This window comes from Suncus etruscus, chromosome 10, assembly GCF_024139225.1.
Source record: "Suncus etruscus isolate mSunEtr1 chromosome 10, mSunEtr1.pri.cur, whole genome shotgun sequence".
Lineage (NCBI taxonomy): Eukaryota > Metazoa > Chordata > Mammalia > Eulipotyphla > Soricidae > Suncus > Suncus etruscus.
The window spans coordinates 89,864,456-89,879,318 of NC_064857.1; positions in this window are offsets into that span (position 1 = coordinate 89,864,456).

Below are 14,863 nucleotides of genomic sequence, written 5' to 3' on the forward strand. Positions count from 1 at the left end.
GAGGTGATAGTTCATTGACTTTTTTATTTGCATTTCAGGAGACTGATTTTGATGTTGCTCTGGGTTGTGTTTATCACATAGTTTAATGTGGCTACAAGTTGCCATAGATTTTAGAGTGGGAAAGGGTATATGCATGTTTGCATGTCAACCAGTGTTTGAGTTATAGCCGGAACACAGCTACACTTGCAATTTATCTCAATAGGCACTGACTGCTGGTCCCTGGTGAAGCTTTCTGTCAATGATTAGTGGAATCTTCTGTGATCTTTCCTGACCCACCAAGTTCTATTGCTGGCCTGGTCTCTAAACTTAAGCCTGTTATTCTGCTCTGCTGGCAAAGTACAGAAATCTACTTTTTGCAGAATATCGAATCACTGTCAGTGTGCCTGAATACCTTTCCCATATCTTTTTCATTAATGTGAGTTTCTATAGCAGATAAAGGATGAGAGGAAGATTTGGGTGTTTTCTCTGGGGAAATGAATAGTGTGTGATAGGAAAAGTGATTCTTAAGAAGGTCTGAAAGGTTTATTGTAACTGGCTCAATTAGCTTTGATATCCTTATATCAGTTCACCTCATAAGAGAATAGAACTGATGAGTATCTTTTCTCATAGAATAATTCAAGTAACTGACACTTGTATCTACATGGTTCCATGATTCCATCAATTATTATCATTGCCTTGTTAATTTGTTAATAACAGTTCTTGATAAAGACTTGAACTTTTTCAGACAGTTAAGTGTGGGCCTGTGACCATAGGCTCCCATCCTTTCAATCCACAGTTAAAATCTTATTAATAGTTCACAAGCTTATCTGAGCTCCTGGTTTGAATGTATTACAGCAGATGGCGCTCTTTCCTCTAAATCAGAACCGATTTCTAGAACTATAGTTGGACAAGGGCTGTGTCATGTATCAGGGAACAGTATGCAGAAGCAAGCCATGAACGTGGACTCGTGTGCTAATCCATCAAAAGTTAGACTTCTCCCCGAGCCTCAGTGTATGAATATTTGAGATTCAAGAGATGATTAGCTATGTGCACAAAATAAAAAACAGAAAATAATCTCGCCAGTATGGGTACATAGAACTTCCAATTTCAATTTGTGCCAAGGTAAAGGTTGGGCTTCTTTTTTTCTTGTTCTGGTTTGAAATGCAGTTTATTGTTGTAATTTTTAAATATAATATTTGTTCCAACATATGTGAAGACTGAGACAAGTGGGTTTTATAGAAGTTCTTGTTCTTCACAAGTCTGCATGTTAGTGCCAGAGCCTAACTGTGAGATGACATTTTATTAAGCTGAGTAAGGCAGCATAGACTCTGTCTAGAAGATGACCACTGCTGGCACACCTTCCTAGAAGTCCTTTTTCTCATTCGTTGACAATAGTTTGGATTTCCAGCTCTTCTGTTAGGCAGGCAGGGAGCCTAGACTTAAGATGAAGCTAATATAGTGGGGGAATGAGTTGCTTAGAAATTTATAATATCTAATTTTGGTGGGCCTACCAATTGGCTTTCAAGGCTACTCAGGGGCTACTTAGCCAACTGATCCAGATAGCTCAATGCAAGCCAAAAGCCTGTAGAAACTGTGCTGTTTTGGCTATAAGATGCTGGGGTCTTCTAGAGCCACTCCCAGCAATGGTGGAGTGAGTGGAGTAGTAATAATAGGAATCAAACCAGGATTAGGCATATTTGAATATTTCCTAATCCTTCTACTATCTCCCCAAATCTAGGAAATCATTTTTCTACAGCTCTAAGCATCAGTAAAAAGTTGCTCTTTTGCATCCTTGTTCATTGTAGAAGAATGAAAAGATACAGTTAAGTAAAGCAAAGAGAGCAAATTTCTGGTATTTTGGTATATTTATTCTGTACTTTTCCTGCTCCCTCTCCTTCCCACTTATTCACACAAGCACCCCGTTTCTGGCAGGAAACAGTGGCACTCTGCCTGTTTATACTGCCTGGCATTGCTCGAAGGACGCGGAGGCTTTTCAGAAAGTAGTTCAATTGCTCTGGGCTGCAGTGGGCCACTTTCACTATTCCTTTAAGGACACACTGCTGGATAGACAACATCTTCTGCGTGTTTTATGGGGAAGTCTGTGAATTGGAGCCATTACCAGAGCTCTAGTGGCAAGTTTAATGCGGTTGAAGTGCCCCCTGACCCCTTTTTAAGATTCATCCTTGTTATTCCAATGTTTGGGTGTTGCATACTTGGGTGCTGGGTGATGAAAATCACCCTATTGGGGCTGGTATTCCCAATCCAAGAGCAATCCCAGTTGCCGTGCCATTGAGTCATATCCCAGGGTTTCTTTTCAAGAATGGTTTGACCCTGTTTGACCAGGGATGACCAGGGATTACCTGCATTTTCTCTCATTACTTTCTTTATTCACCCTCTTTGGAAGTCGTCATTTTATGAAAAGTTTCTTTGTTAGTCTACTTTCTGCCTAGATCCTATTACTCATTTCTTTCATCCATGCAAGCAAATTTTCAGCCACTATATTTTGATCATCATGGCTATTTCATTTTGTAATTTCTCTCCTTCTAGATTTCAATAAAATGTGTTATTTAAACATTATTTTTATTTAGTTAGTATTTATTGGCTACATGCTTATAAATAGTTGTTAATATCCATGGTTTTAATGTAGACACTTTTTTATTTATCCAAACAAATTCTCAGCCACTATATTTTGATCATCATTGCTACTTCATGTTGTAATTTCTCTCCTTCTGTATTTCAATAAAATGTATTCATTGAAAATTATTTTTATTTAGTTATTGATTAGCTACATGTTTATAAGTAGTTGTTAATATCCATGCTTTTAATGTAGATACTTTTTAGTTATTAGAAGCTGTATTATGTTTTTATTTAACTAAATTCTTTAATTGAATAATAATGAGATGCACAGTCATAAAGCTGTTCTCGATTTAGGTTCAGCCATACAATGTACAAGACCCTTTCATTGTATGTCTGAAACTCAACTATGAAGGACTTTGTAAATCACAATAGGTTTTTTTACATATATTTATTTTATTTTATTTTTTATTAATTATAATTTTGATCATATTGGCTTACATATCTTTCAAGTAGTATTTTAGGTACACATTAACATTGAATCAGGGGAATATGCATCACCAAATTTGTCCTCTCCCCATCCCCATTCCCTTCTTAAAACCATATCCCCCACCATCACCCTCAAGGCTGCTAGAGTAGGTGGTCCCCTCTTTGTCTAGCTTACTATTAGTGATCATATATCTGTTTGGTCCTGGTACCCTCCCTTGTTTCCCCCTCTATTTGAGAGGTGTAGCTCAATAATTCGAGTTATTTGGTTTTGTTTGAAGGAAAGAAAAGCAATAGAATGGAGTAAAAAATAAGAAAAAAATAAAATAAATCAAATAAGCTGAAAGTGGTGGAGTCCTTCTAGAGGCTTTCAACTTCAGTTTGAGTGAGGACATGAAAAAGGTAATTGAAACACCACATCAATACAGAAAGAAATATCAAATTAAATATCCAGTGAGCACTACAGCAATAAAGACAAGCACCACACAATAGTCTCGGTTCTGAAATCAAACCATGCTGGAGTACAAAAAGAAAGATAAAATAAAATAAAATAAAATTGGAGACAATATCTACACCAAAATAAAGACGTCAATAAAAATCAATCGATCAATAAATTTATATGTGGAAAAATAATTATTTTTTTTCTCCCTGCATAGTAACTAACTATTGGGGATATTATAGAGGGAATTCCCTTGGCCTAGGAGATACAGGGTTTCTCCTAAAGTATACTGTCATGGGATTAACTATAGACTCCTTGCATGATCATTTACTCTCCCCTCGGTGCTTTTCTGATGTATAGAAGACTTTTACTTTGTCATGGATGGTAAAATAGGATCTCTGTATCTAGAGATCTTGGTGTCTGTACAGCTCAAGGAATGGAGCTTATGATGAAGTCTTTCTTTGTGGTTCTAGCAGTTCTGCTTCTTCGGTGTCGTTTTAATCCATCTTCTGTAGTTGGTGGTCTTGGTCATTACATTGCTCTTATGATGGAGCCTGGGATAGAGTCTTTTGTTATGCTTCTGGAAGACCCGTTCAGTTGCGATGGTCTCAGTCAGACCTCTGGAATTGGAGATCTTGTTTGTTGAACAGATCGTAGACCAAAAGCTAGGCTAGTGCTTTTTGTTATTGTTGTTGTTGGTCCTGGGATGCATACTGTCCAGTCCTGGTTGTAACAATCAGTCGTCTGTATATAGCAATCTTGGCTTTTGCATAGATCAAAGAGTGACATGTCTTCTGATTTTGTCTTATCGTTGGCTTTGCAGGAAGAAGTGGTGTTACATTATATTGTTGGTGGATTTGGGGGTGGAGAGAGAAGAAAACAGATACAGGAAAAAAACTAAAAATATATATGCTCACACATATCTAAAGAAAAAAGTTCTTTAAAAAAAAAGATTAAATAAAAGACGTAATTAAAGGAATAAAGTGGGGCTGGGAGAGATAGCATGGAGGCAAGGCGTCTGTACTTTCTGCAGAAGGATGGTGGCTCAAATCCCGGCATCCCACATGGTCCCATCGTGCCCACAAGGGACGATCTCCGAGCATAGAGCCAGGAGCACCCTCTGAGTGCCACCAGGTGTGACCCAAAAGAAACAAAAACAAATCAAATCACAAAACAAAAATAAAAACCAAACAAAGAAAAAGAAAAACAAAACAAAACAAAACAAAAAAAATGAACAAGAAGAAAAAGAAAAAAAAAGGGAGAAAGTGATACAGGAGATTACATTTGGGAAAAAACGGGATAAGAGGTAGTGTTATATAGGTCTATACTTATGATGAAAGTATACGGTTCCCTATTGTCTTTTGAGATTTCCTTGTGGGGTGTGGGCTCCAGGCAGGGAGGTCTTGGGTAGAGTTCTTGCAGTGAGAGTCGTTTTGGAGCTAGGTCCGGTATCAAGCCACAGTCCACATTAGGAAGAGGTGATTAGGAGGGCCACACTGTGTGAGTCAGTTGGGGTGTTGGTTGTATTTTCTTGCCGGGAACTAGGTGTGAGTTTGAGTGGGAGTCTCTTCACTTGGGTACTGGGTACTGGATCGTTGGGGTAGGAGGTCGGTCTTGATGCCTAATGGATTAAGAACTGAGGGTGAAGAGCTATAATGTGGTGGGGATATTGGGGATGGGATTGAGGGTGAAGGGATAGTTATATTTCTGAAGGGGGGAGAGGGAATAGGAAGGGGTTATGTATAGGTATGGGTTGTTTGTGGTTTAGGTTTGTTTCTTAAGGAGGATTCCTATCTCTGGTAAATCACAATAGTTTTAATAAAATAAAATAAAATAAAATGTACAATGTCCTTCACTAGTTCACATTTCCTGTCACCACTGTCCCCAGTTTCTCTCCTGCCCTCCTCTCTGTCTTCCCCCCTCCTCCTGTCCTCTCCACTTCCTGCCTCTGTAGCAAAACTTTTTTTTTTTTTTTTTGGTTATTGCTGACTATGTGCTCAGATATTGCTCCTGGCTTGGGGAACCATATGGGATGCAGGGGGATCGAACCATAGTCTGTCCTAGGTCAGTCACATGCAAGGGAAACACCCTACCGCTGTGCCACCGCTCCTGCCCCTGTAAGCAGGCCTTTTTGTACAAATATTTCACTTTATACCAAATTGCTAAGCCTCTCCACCAATGTCCCCATAACACTGTTTGTTCATTTCATCATATCATCCTTCTCCACTTCTAGCTATTTTCATTTCTGCAAAGGCCAAGAGTTTGTTCTTATTTTTTCTTTTATAATATCTTTATTTAAACACAGTGATGACAAACACAACTGTAGTTGGGTTTGTTATCATTTGACATTTTCTATTCCCTTGCTTTATTCTCTGTATACTGCAGATAAGTGATACCATCCTGTACTTAACCTTCTCCTTCTTATTATGCCCTTAAGTTTTATTTAGTGAGTTGCATAATTTCATTTTTTCCTATGACTATATAATACTCCATTGTGCATATTATCTGTAACTTCTTTATTCATTTATTGTTGGACATTTAGGTGCTTTTATATTCTGGCTATTGTACAACATGTAAACATATATATTATATATACATATTTGAATGAAGTACTTAGGTTATATGCCAAAAGGTACAGTTGCTGAGACATATGGGAGCTCTTTTAGTTTTTTGAGAAACTCTTCATATTGTTTGCCATAGACCAAACCAGATGACATTCCCAACAGTGTATGAGATGCCTTTTCAACACATTTTCACCAACAGTGTTTCTTTCTTTTTGATATATGACATTCTTGTTGGTGAGAGATGACATCTCACTTGTCATTTTGATTTGCATCAATGAGATATATTCTTAACTTTTTCATCTCTTAACCTCTCTTTCCAATTTTCCCCACTCTATCTCTTAGGAGGATAATTTCCTCATGTCTTAATTTACCTTGCCATCTCCAATATGCCCTTTTCACCTCTTGAATTTTATATAATTTTTACTTCTAGAATTTCTGCTTGCTTGTTTTCAGGTCCATAAGTTTTTTTTTAAATAGTACTGTTCATTCCTTAGCATTTCAAGTCTTTGAATTTTATAATCTTGATACATAATTTCTTTGATAATCTCTTCCAAGATATTATGTGATGGAGCATGCATATGTCTTTTAGTTTTTACCAAGTCTTCCTCATGATAATGCCTTTTATTCGGGGCTTTGTAGTTTTCTACTGGAAGCTCATTTTCAGCCAGAATATGCTTGCTTATATTAGAGTATTCAGCATATTTTAAGGTAAAAAGGCTCATTTCTAAACAGTTCTGCATTTGCTTTTGTGAACCATAGAGGTTTTTGTTTATTTGAGGGTCCAGTTTGACCTTAATTTTTTGATTACAGAATCCTACATTAAGTGTGTGGTATAAACTCAGTTCCTACATGCCTGTGAGGATCAGGCCTGAGACTGTCTTTTTATTTTATTGCATTTTTTTTATTTTTATGTCATATTCAGAATTGCTCACTGATTATTTGTGGTTCTACATTCAGGAATTCTAGCTCAGGGTTCCATATGGGGAAACCCATGCATTACCCAGGCAAGGTAATCACCCTACCTGCTGCTGTGGGAAATGGTCCTCAGATCTAGTGCCAATTTACTAACAGATAGGCCTCCAGGATTCTAGGCCTTTTGGGAATCTGGGGGTGGTTGAATTTCTACTTCTATTTCCTCCCTGTGAATTCTGGAATGATGTTTCTTTTTCTTTTGTGGATCTTAAACCTCAGCTCTATCTACAAGCTTATCACTCTGGCTTTATGTTTCCTCATTTCTAAACACTGACAAAAGAAATTTTCATTCCTTTTGAGCTTAGCTAGGTATTTTTTCTTTTAGCCCTTTATCCAGTCTTTTTTTTTTAAATTTTTATTTTGATCATAATGGCTTACATATTTTTCACAGTAGTATTTTAGGTACATATTAACATTGAATCAGGGGAATACCCATCACCAAATTTGTCCTCCCCCACATCCCCATTCCACTTCTGCAACTCATATCCCCCACCATCACCCCCCGGGCTGTTAGAGTAGGTGGTCCCCTCTTTGTCTAGCTTACTATTAGTGATCATATATCTGTTTGGTCCTGGTGTCCTCCCTTGTTTCTCCCTCTATTTGAGAGGCTGAGCTATATAAACCGAGTTATGTGGTTTTGTTTGTGGGAAAGAAAAGCAATAGGATGGGGTAAAAATAATAAAATAAAATAAAAATCAAATATGCTGAAAATGGGTGGAGTCCTTCTAGAGGCTATCAACCTCAGTTTGAGAGAGGACATGAAAAAGGTAATTGAAACACCACAACAATACAGAAAGAAATGTCAAATTAAATATCCAGTGAGCACTACAGCAATAAAGACAAGCATCACATAATAGTCTTGGTTCTGAAATCAAATCATGCCAGAGTGCAAAAAGAAAGAGAAAGATAAGATAAAATAAAATAAAAATGGAGACATCAACTTTAATATCTACACCAAAATAAGGACGTCAAAAATTGGTTAATCAATAAATATATATGTGGAAAAATGATTATTTTGTGCCGTCTCCCCCCACCCCCCTGCATAGGCACAGTAACTATTGGGGATATTACAGAGGGAATTCCCTTGGCCTAGGAGATACAGGGTTTCTCCTCCCCTGAAGTATACTGTCATGGGATTAACTCTAGACTCCTTGCATGATCATTTACTCTCCCCTCCGTGCTTTTGTGGTGTATGGAAGACTTTTACCCAGTCTTTCTATAAATTTTTACTGATGTGAGATTTTGTTTGCTTCCTAAAGTATCTTCACATACACTTCTGTCACTTGTTTGCTCTAAAATCACATTTTGATATAGAAAGATGGCTACTCTATGTAGCTATAATTTTTAATGCCTACAGGTCTAGGAGAGTATGAAATAAAGGCCATATAAAAGACTGTCTGTTGAATCTTCTTTTCTGTATCAACATACTCTCTCCACTGCTGGCTAGTTCTGGACCTTGAACTAGTTACTTACACTCTTCATGCCTCCCTTTTATTACATGGAAAGGGAAAATAATAATACTTCTACTTTGTAGGCTTTTTTCTAGGGTTATTGTAACAATAAACATAGAGACTCAAAATAATAGAAGCATAAAGTTGTAGTTTTAAGATTGGGAGTCTAAAAGCAAAATGTGAATTGATTTTGTTGTCTCTGGAGAGTTTAATGGGAACAGGTGTGTGTGTGTGTGTGTGTGTGTGTGTGTGTGTGTGTGTTTAATCTATCTTTGTTTCTCCCAGTTGGTGGTAATGGAAGTTGATCTTTGGCTGGTGGCTCCATTAGCCCAGTCTTTGCTTTTGCCTTCACATTGCTTTCTCCATGTATCTAGAATTCCCTTGTCTCTCAGTGAATGCCTTGATTCTTATGTGAATCATGATTGATGTTGGGCTCAGGGCAGCAGTCCTTACCCTGTGTCTCACATAAGCAGTGACTCTGGAATCCCAACAACATCAATACATTCACTCATTTAGTCAATCCTGTAATACATTTGAAATAGTTTCAGAATTGCTTTGCCAATACCTGTGCAGGAAACAAATGTATTAAGAGTTTAGGATTTATTTTCAACTCTTTACATCACTCAATCTTACTTAAGACTGGAATATAGAGGCAAATACAATGCTCATTTGGACTAAATCTTTGCTTTTCATTTTCTTGATTAAAGTAATATGATTTATTTGAAATACACATAGTTTATTTCTTTTAATTTGGGTTTAGTTTTATTAACTTCCTCTTTCCATAGTTATTGATTTCATTTTTATTTTTGAAAATGTGGAATATAAACATAAGTTTTCTTTATACCAAAAGGAGCATTAGAAAGACACCACTAGCTCTTACAGTCTCTCTGTCTTGCACTCCCCCCTTGTAATTAATATTTGTTCTTTTCTGTTTTCTTGACCCCGTGTGTCCTCTCATAAAATATGTGTGTTGATATAATGCAGATGTATGTATTTCCATTTATTGTTCACATGAAATATGCTCTTTTTCATTTTGAAAAGTGTTCTTAATAGGAGAGGTAAGAAAGGATGAAATTTTATCTTCACCATGTTCATGATTCCATAAGTATTTTTTGCTTCTTTCAATTCTTTTTTTTTTAGGGGAACATTTTTTTAATATAATTTTTATTTTGATCATAGTGGCTTACATATTGTTGACAATAATATTTTAGGTACATATTTACATAAAATCAGGGGGGATTCCCATCGCCAAATTGTCCTCCCTACACCTCCGTTTCTGTCCTACCTCCCATTTCCTTTTCCCTCACCCCAGGGCGGCTAGAATATGTGGTCCCCTCTGTAACCAACCCACTACTTAGTAGTCTTGCACCTGTTTGGTCTTGATGCCTCCCTTATTTCCCCCTCTAACTGGAGGCAGGACTAGCTAGTTCAAGTTGCATGGTTTTGTTTGAAAAAGAGAAAAGTAGGGGCCGGAGAGATAGCATGGAGGTAAGGCGTTTGCCTCTCATGCAGAAGGTCATCGGTTCGAATCCCGGCGTCCCATATGGTCCCCCATGCTTGCCAGGAGCGACTTCTGAGCCTGGAGCCAGGAGTAACCCCTGAGCACTGCCGGGTGAGACCCAAAAACCAAAAAAAAAAAAAAAAAAAAAAGAAAAAGAGAAAAGTGATAAACTGGGGTAAGAGTCTAATACCCCGAAAATGGGCGGAGTCCTTCTAAAGGCTCTCATCATCAATTTGGGAGATGGAGAAAAAGAAGGTGGAACACTCCACTAGTACCAAAAGAAGTATCAAATATCCAGTGAGGGCTCCAGCTATATCGATAAGCACCTCAAAGAACAGACAAAACAAACAAACCAACAAAACCAAAACCAAAACCAAAACCCAAAACAGACAAACAAAAATCACGCCATGGTCTTGAATTGAGAAACATGGCATAGCACATAACGAAAGAGAAGAAAGGAAGAGAGAAAAAAAAGTAAGTATAATTGGGGACAACACTTTCAATAATCGCACCCAAACAGAGAAATCGACCAAAATAGATAGGTAAATCAAAAATAATAATAACAATAATAAATGAAGGTAATATATATATATTTATATAAAAAATAACCAAGGTTTTGTGCTTTTTTTGTATTTGTTTTTTCCCTCTTCCCTGGCACAGTAAATGTTGGGGTCATTCAAAAAGGAATTCACTTGGCCTAAGAGATATGGGGTTTCTCCGTCCTTGGAGCATACTGTCATGGGATCAACTCTAGACTTTGCTCAGGATCAGGATCCTTTACTTTCCCGGTGGTGTTTTTTTTTTTTTTGTTTTTTTTTTTTTTGGTGTGTGGAAGACTTCTGCTCTGTGTTTAGAGGTCTCAGTATCTGCACAGATCCTGAGGTGGGACTTATGATAAAGTCAGTCTTTGTGGTTCTAGAGGTTCTGTTACCTCAGTGTCATTTTAATCCATCTTCTGTGGTTGGTGATCTTGGTCTTTGCACTGAACCTAGGGTGGCACCTAGGATAGCGTCTTTCTTTGTGCTTCCAAAAGCCCCATTCCGTTACAATTGTCTCTGCCGGACCTTTGGGACTGGGGATCATGATTATTGTGAAGGTCATATTTCAAACCCTAAACTAGGGCTTTTTTATTGGTCCCAAGATGTATACAGTCTGGTCGTGGTTCTAGCAGCCAGTCATCTGCAAATCCCGATCTTGGTTTTTGGACCTACCAAAGGGTGCCAAGACTTCTGGTTTTGTCTTGTCATTAGTTGGTAAGGTAGGCTAATCTGCTCTAAGGTCAAGATGTTCGCATTTTCCTCGTTGTCAGGATATCATGTTAGAGCTGGGCCTTGTTGTTGGTCCCGCCGTATCAAGGCTGTCCCGGATGGAGTTTGTTTCCTGCAGCTGTTGTGAAGAGCTGTGCCGTTTCTATGTCGGGGATCAAGGGTTCAAGGCTGGATGAATGGTATCTAAACACCTGAGGTCTAAGTTGATTCCACATGACATATTTTTTTTTTTTTTGTGGTTTTTTGGTCACACTCGGCAGTGCTCAGGGGTTACTCCTGGCTTCATGCTCAGAAATTTGCTCCTGGCAGGCACGGAGGACCATATGGGATGCCGGGATTCGAACCGATGACCTTCTGCATGAAAGGCAAACGCCTTACCTCCTTGCTATCTCTCCGGCCCCACATGACATATTTTCAAGGCAGGAGATATCCCTATATTGTAAACAACTATGAGTTCCTATCTCTAGTAGATAGGAGCTCTTTTTTTTTTTTTTATATGTAAGATTTCCCCTTTACTTAGTGTGCCTTTGCAGGGGGAAGTGGTGCTACATTATAATGTCTGTGTATTTGTGGGTGGACTGATGGGATAACCGAAACAGGTCACATACCCAAAAACGAGGAGAAAAAAAGAAAAGAAAAAAAAAGGGAATTAAAAATGTATGTGCTCACAAATATAGATGTAGGACAATCATTTAAAAAAGATAAATAAATAAATTAAAAACAAAACAAAACAAAACAAAAAAAATAAAAAAAAATAAAATGAGTTAGCGAAGTTTTTAAGGGACCAAAGTGGTGCAGAGAACTACCTTACATTTGGGGGAGAGCAGGTAAAGAGGTGGTGTATTACAGGTTTTATGCCTATGTTGGAAGTACAGTTTTTCCCATTGTCTTTTGGGTTTTTCTTGTGGTGTGAGGTTGGCTCACATAAAAAATAATGGAAACAACCTTTGTTGGCGAGGATGTGGTATGAAAGGAACTCTCATCCATTGCTGGTGGGAATGCCCCCTAGTCCAACATCTATGGAGAAAAGTCTGGAGAGTGCTCAAAGAACTCAGAATTGAGCTGCCATTTGACCCAGCAATTGCTCTCCTAGGCATATACCCCCAAGATGGAAGGACATTCATTCTAAAATACGTATGCACCCCACTATTTATTGCAGCACTCAGTATAATAGCCAAATCTTGGAACCAACCTCGATGTCCAACAACAGATGAATGGATCATTAAGATGTGGTACATATATACAATGGAATATTACATGGCAGTCAGAAATGATACAATCACAGACTTTGCAGCAACGTGGATGGACCTAGATCATGTTATGTTAAACAAAGTAAGTCAGAAGACAAAAGAAAAACACAGAATGGTAGCACTATTCTGAAACACCTAGAACACATATTGTATACACAACTAATACATAACAATCAAATAACAGGGTTTAACAGGGTAGAAACTCCGAACACTGTAATAGTCAACATATACGTGGGAGCAGTGTCCAAAATACATGAAAAACGAACAATGCAAACTTTTGACTACACATTATACCACAAAGAAAACAACAACAACAACAACAGAAACGGCAGCATAGAGAGAACAGGTATGTAATCAGACTTCTACAACAAAGGCCCACAATAATCCCTTAGAGTTCGTATACAGGAACACTAGTATAGAACATCAAGGGAAATCACGGACTGCAATGGCAACATACCATAACACTACCTTTTAATGCCTTTATCTTACTATATCTTAAATAACCTCTCAGCTTTTCTGTCCACAGGCGCCCTTGGATACAAAGGGCGGACGAACTAAGGTGGCAACTCGGGATACCACACGGGATACCATACCTTGCATGCACTACGAGATGGCCACGAGAAAACTCTTTAACATACACTTTATCTCTAGGTAATACCTTCATTTAGGAATTGAAGCACGTGACCAGTCAGACCACCGAAGCAGTACCTGAGACGTACAGAATTAAACTACAGGCTCTATTCTTCGAACACTTTCAATCAAACCAGCATTCCCTTGCTATTCTCTCCTCTCTTCTCACTACTTTTTTTTTTTCTATTCTGCTCATTACTTTTTTACCTTTCTCTTCCCCTTTTCTCTCTAAGGTATTTTCTCTTTTCTCTCCCTTCATACCCTTCCCATATACCTTCCCCTTTCTCCCCTCCGGAAATCCAACTATCCCTTCACCCCTCAATCCCATCCAGATCTCCCACCATATTAAAACTCTTCACCCTCAGTCCTTATTCTATTAGGCATCAAGATCGACCTCCTACCCAACGAACCAGTACCCAGCACCCAGGCGAGGGGACACCCAGATAAACCCACACCTCGTCTCCTGCAAGAAAAGACAGCCAACTCCCCTGTGGACTCATGCGGCGAGGCCCTCCCTACCAACTCCTCCTAACGCGGACTGTTCCTTGAAACCGGGCCTAGGTCCAAAAGTATCCCCAATGCAAGAACTCTTCCAAGACCTCCCTGCCGCAAATTTTTACCAATCTGAAGAAGGTCAGGGGATGTGTTAGGAAGATGCCTGGGAACCCACACACCACAAGAAAAACCCAAAAGACAATGGGAAAAACTGTACTTCCAACATGCTTCTTTCAATTCTTCTGAAAGAAATTATTGTTCATCTGGGCTTGATGTGAATTTTAGTGTGCAAGTGAATCACTTAAGATCTTATAAAATGATAGGAGGAGTACATAATAGTTAGGCTATTAGTCTGCATTTCTATTAGGCTCCAAGGTTGATGCGGAGGCTGCTGGTCCTGGTCCATGTATTAGTAATTGGACCAAGACCTGTGCTGAGATTGCACTGTAAGTTGCTCCCCTTGTCTTTGAATGACCACATCTTCTGAGATGTCTGTATAGAAACAGTTGTGTAAATTGGTCTGTTCTATTCAGAAGAAACGTTTGTCTCTATATGGTACATGTTTTGTTGGGTGTGTGTGTGTTGGATATAAACATGAAATGTTATTTTCTACATTTTTTGGAGTTAAAGCTATCATTTCATTTTAATTTCTCCTATTTTCTCATGACTACTTCTTTCTGCAATGACTTCCAAAATTCCTCATTGTCTCAAAAAAAATCACATCATTGTGGAGGTGTCTTACTCGTTGAAATACACACCAACTTGGTTCTAGAAGTCCAATGCGCTATCCATTGCACAACAGAGACCAACTTGGTTCTAAAAAGGAAGTATGTCCTTTGTCATGGTGTACTAAGACAAAGGGAATGCTGTTTAAAGCCAAGTGTTTGGGTAATCTGTGTTCCCAATTTCTCATCTTTGCAAATAAAAAAAATGTTTTGTGGTTGTTTTTAGGGAGGGCGCACCTGGAGTTGTTCAGGGCCTACTCCTGGCTTTGTTTTAAGGAATTACTTCTGATAGGCTCAGGGGATCATATAGGCCTTTGGGGATTAAAGTTCAGTTCAGCTATGTATAAAGCAACATACCTGCCCTCTGTACTCTTACTCTATACCCCAAGAAAGTTTTAATTTATTGAACTGGAGCAATAGTACAGTGGGTAAGGTTCTTGCCTTGCACACAGCTGACCCAGATTCAATCCCCACCACCTCAGATGGTCCTCTGAGCACTGGTAGGAGCAGTGGTATGAATGTCGAACCC